Here is a 4,891-nt window from a genome sequence, read left to right as displayed (position 1 = left end):
GTATTCGTGCTTAATTGTGAGGTTCACTTTATATTATACTAGTACACCAAGAAGAGTGTGTGGGAAGAGACGGGGTCGTCCCAAGAGGAGTGGGGTAGGTGGTAATGTCTAGAGAGATGTTGTAATTCCTAACACTTGAGGGATGCATGGGCTAGAGACCAACACTTGAGGTGGTAGTTAGTGTAGTTACATTGTGAGAGATTGTAAAGTTTTCGGTGAGCTAGAAAACCGAGTATGAGGTGTAAACGTTATTCGGGTGAGCGTATAAAACCCGGTTGTGATAGTGGAGATCTCCTCGAGGTGAGGAGCAGAGACGTAGGTCATGAGGACCAAACTCCATGATCATATCGTTTGTTTGCTTTTGTCATTGGCGTTCTTTTATATTCGTGCATATCATTTATGTCGCCTTTGTCAATTGCTTATTGTTTAATATTGCCATATCTCTTTAATAGTTTGTTTACCCTTGTGTTACTTGTATAACCTTGCACATATATCTTGTTGCATATCATATTTGCTAAGATAACTTGTTAATTAGTTTTAATTAATATAAATCGGATTAGATTAGCATAAACCATATTCACCCCCCTCCAGGGTTCCTTCCTAGTGGCATTAGGGTACTTTCAATTGGTATCAGAGTACTTTCAACTCCTAGGCGAGATTGGTTTGCATCATTTGAGAGACTCAATGGGGGTGTTGTTATCATGGAAAATGATCAATCCTGTGACATTTGTAGGATAAGTACCGTGAGGATTCGGATGCACGATGGAGTAGTCCGTGAATTGAAAGAAGTGAGATTTGTTCCTCAGCTGAAGAAGAATGTTATTTCTGTTGGAGCTTTGGAGGCAAATGGATTCAAGGTGACCTTTGAGGACGTTGTAGCAAAGGTTGCTAAGTGATCATTGGTGGTGATGAAGGGATTCCGCAGTTGGAACTTGTATTCTCTGAAGGGGAGCACCGAGGTTGGCTAGGTAGCTTCAGCTATTTCAGAGGCAAACATGAGTAGACTTTGGCACTACATGTTAGGGCACACAGAAGAAAAAATCACTGCAGGTTTTGTGCAAGCAGGGGCTATTGAATAGAGCCAAGAGTAGGAAGATTGAGTTCTGTGAGCACTGTGTTCTTGGCAAGAAGAGGAAGGTGAAGTTCACGACTTCCATTCATAGGACGAGGGGCATCCTGGATTATGTGCACACAGATGTTTAGGGTCCTACCAAGACTGTATCACTTGATGGTCGACATTGGTTTGTCACATTCATTGATGACTATTCTAGGCGTTGTTGGGTGTACATCATGACAAATAAGAGTGAAGTCCTAGATTTATTTGTGGAGTGGAAGAAGAGATTGGAACTGCAGACTGGGAGAATGATCAATACATTACGATCCGACAATGGTGATGAGTATACATTAGACCCATTTTAGCAGCTATGTCAAGACGAGGGCATAGAGAGACACTTTATAGTTAGTCATACACCACGACAAAATAGGGTGGTGGAGAGGTTGAATCGGTCTTTACTGTAGAATGTCTTATGCTTATTGTCGCAGAGTGGTTTGGAGAAGATCTTTTGAGCTGATGCACTATCATATGCGAACCACCTTATTAATAGGCTACATTCATCTGCGATTGAGGGTAAGACCCCTATGGAGATATGGTCGGGAGAACCAGCACATAACTATGACCAGGTCAAGGTATTTGGGTACCCTGTATTTTATCATGTTAGAACAGATAAATTGAAACCTCGACTAGGAAGACCATATTTGTAGGATTCAAGCATGGTGTCAAGGGATACAAGCTATGGGATCCAGTTGATATGAAGATTGTGCTGAGTAGAGACGTCATGTTCGATGAGGCTTCTATCTTGAAGCCTTTCAGATCTCATCAAGTGGAGAGCGACCCGACAAAGGAGATATCACAGGTGGTGGAGATCGATACAGCTCCACATTGTCCAGATGATACAGTATCCATTAGAGTGTCAACTAAGGTGACGACAGGCGAGCATGGCGACGACGAGGAGGATACGGTACAGATGTACAGGATCAGGGACCGACGGCTCAGGTTCAGGATTCTATTACGATTCGGAGAGAAAGGAGAGACATACGGATGCCAGCATGGTATACCGACACAGTAGTTGCGTATGAAATTCCGATGGAGAGTATCAATGAGTTGGTGTCTGCTACTTTCAGAGAGACCGAGCAAAGTTCGGAGGCTGATTCGTGATAGGTAGCTATGCAGGAGGAGATGGAGTCTCTTCATAAGAACGATACATGAGAACTTGTTGACCCAAAGGAGCGGAAGGCGATTGGTTGCAAGTGAGTATACACGAAGAATGAGGGCATTGAAGGCATTCTAGTGAGGTTCAAAGCTAGGTTGGTTACGAATGGCTATGCACAGGAGGAAGGTATTGATTACAATAAGGTTTTCTCTCCGGTGGTGAAACACTCTTCGATTCGGATTTTGCTAGCTTTGGTGGAACAGTATGATTTGGAGTTAGATCAGTTAAATGTGAAGACGACATTTCTTCATGGTGATCTTGATGAAAAAATATATATGACTCAACCATTGGGATTCCGAGCAGCAGGGAAGGATAAGTTGGTTTGTAGGTTAAAGAAATCACTATACGGTTTGAAGCAATCTCCTCGACAGTGGTATAGGCGATTTGATAGTTTCATGATTGGTCATTCATACACTCGGAGCCAGTTTGATCCTTGTGTGTATTTTAGCAAGTTGAAAGGAGGTGTGTACATTTATTTGTTGCTTTATGTTGATTACATGTTGTTTGCTTCTATTTCCAGATCCGCTATAGATGAGTTGAAGATTCAGTTTTCAAAGGAGTTTGAGATGAAGAATTTGGGTGAGGCAGAGCACATTTTGGGGATGGAGATCGACAGAGACAAAGAGAATGGCAGAATTTGTTTGACACAAGTGACTTATTTGAAGAAAGTTCTACAACGGTTTAATGTTAGCATGGATACGAAGCCAGTTAGTGTATCTTTGGGAGACCATTTGAAACTTTTAGCTGACCTTTCACCAAAGACAGTTAAAGATAGAGAGCTGATGTCGAAGACTACATGTGCTAGTGCAGTTGGGAGCTTGATGTACGTAATGATATGTACGAGGTCGGATTTGTCACAGGCAGTGAGCATAGTTTCGAGATACATGCACGATCTAGGAGTGGGTTATTGGGACGTCGTGAGATGGATTTTGAGGTACATTCGAGGTACTCTCAATGTTTGTTTATGTTTTGAGCAGGACGCTAGAGGTGGGCAGTTATGCATTGGCTACATTAATTCGAATTATGCCAGGGATTTGGATAAGCGTCGGTCTACTACGGGTTATGCGTTCACTTTGACCCATGCACCGGTGTGCTGGAGATGCACCTTACAGTCTACGGTGGATTTGTCGACGACAGAGGCAGAGTATATGGCGATTACAGAGGCTGTGAAGGAGACTATTTGGATTCGGGGATTTTTGGAGGAACTTGGTATTTCGCAGCGGTCCGTCACCATTCATTATGATAGCATGTGTGGTATTTATTTGGCGAAGAATCAGGTTTTTCATGCGAGGACGAAGCACATTGACGTTCGTTATCATTTCGTTCGAGATGTTCTTGAAGATGGTGATGTGGAGATTGTGATGGTCCACACGAAGGATAATGCGGATGATATGCTCACTAAGGTGGTTCCGAGCAACAAGTTTGATCATTGTCGAAACTTGTTGCACATTCCTGATTATTGAGGCTGTTGATGGTCATTTTGTATGAACTACGGAGGGCTTGATCCATTGGGAGAGGGGGTACGTAGGCAGTCATTTTGATACAACCGGTTTGGGTTCTTGACTTGTTGTAGATTGAGTCCGTTATCGTGAATTTATTCCACTTCGTACTGGATGCAACAAGTGGGACGTTTGTTTAGTATTGGTGTCGGTTCAGTTTTGAAAAAACTTCACCGATTGGAGAATTCTAAAAATGACGAAAATATTGGTAAAGTTTAGGAAATTTGAAGCAGACAGGCATTTGGGTGCTTGCCGGTCAACCACGAGTTTTGGAGCGGTCGACCGCAAACATTTACGAGTACATGGTAATTTCTAGAGTTCTGGTCGGTCGACCGCGATGTTAGGTCCGGTCGACCGCGATGTTAGGTCCGGTCGACCGCGGACCTTGTAATGGATTTTCTTGGTTTCTGTCGTTCTGTTCGGTCGACTGTGAGCTTTGGCGCGGTCGACCGCTAGTCGGGTTTGGGTCTGGGCTTTATTTCCTGTTTTGATTTGGTTTGTGTTTTGATATATATTGAAACACGATTTTAGGGTTTGGTTTATCAAAGAATAGAGAGTATTCTGAGCACTTTGAAATGGAGAACTTGTGAGCGAGTTGAGAGATCATTAGTTAGGGTTTGTTCGAGTATTTGAGTAATTGCAACCCTTTTGTACTCTCCTCAAAATAGTGAAATCTCCATATCCTCTCCTCGTGGACGTAAGCAAATTGTCAAACCATGTATATCTCTGTGTTTGCGATTGGTTTGTCGTATTTTGGATTGGATTGCACTCGTGTTTGGTTTGTTAATTTTCTCCCGTGACTCGCGGACTTGTTTGGTTGTCGAGCACGCTTCCGCAAAGGCGCGCAACAGATGATGCTAATATGGGGATTAATAGATAAAGTTATAGTAAAAATGTTCAAGTTATAGTAAAAATGTTGAGAGGTAATTAATTTCATGAAGGTTTCTGTAATTAAGTCTAAATAAATCACATCTGAAAAGGGTTAATTACAAATAAGTATCCAAATTTTCTCTAAAATTTCACATGAGTACCCAAGTTTTAAAACCCTATAGATAAATATCCAAACTTACCACATCCTAAATCTAAATACCTTAGGCTTCGTTTGGATACCATGGTGTTTTA

This window comes from Asparagus officinalis, chromosome 8 (assembly GCF_001876935.1).
Source record: "Asparagus officinalis chromosome 8, Aspof.V1, whole genome shotgun sequence".
In the NCBI taxonomy this organism is placed as follows: domain Eukaryota; kingdom Viridiplantae; phylum Streptophyta; class Magnoliopsida; order Asparagales; family Asparagaceae; genus Asparagus; species Asparagus officinalis.
The sequence above is the reverse complement of the archived record's forward strand: the minus strand, read 5'-3'. Positions refer to the sequence as shown.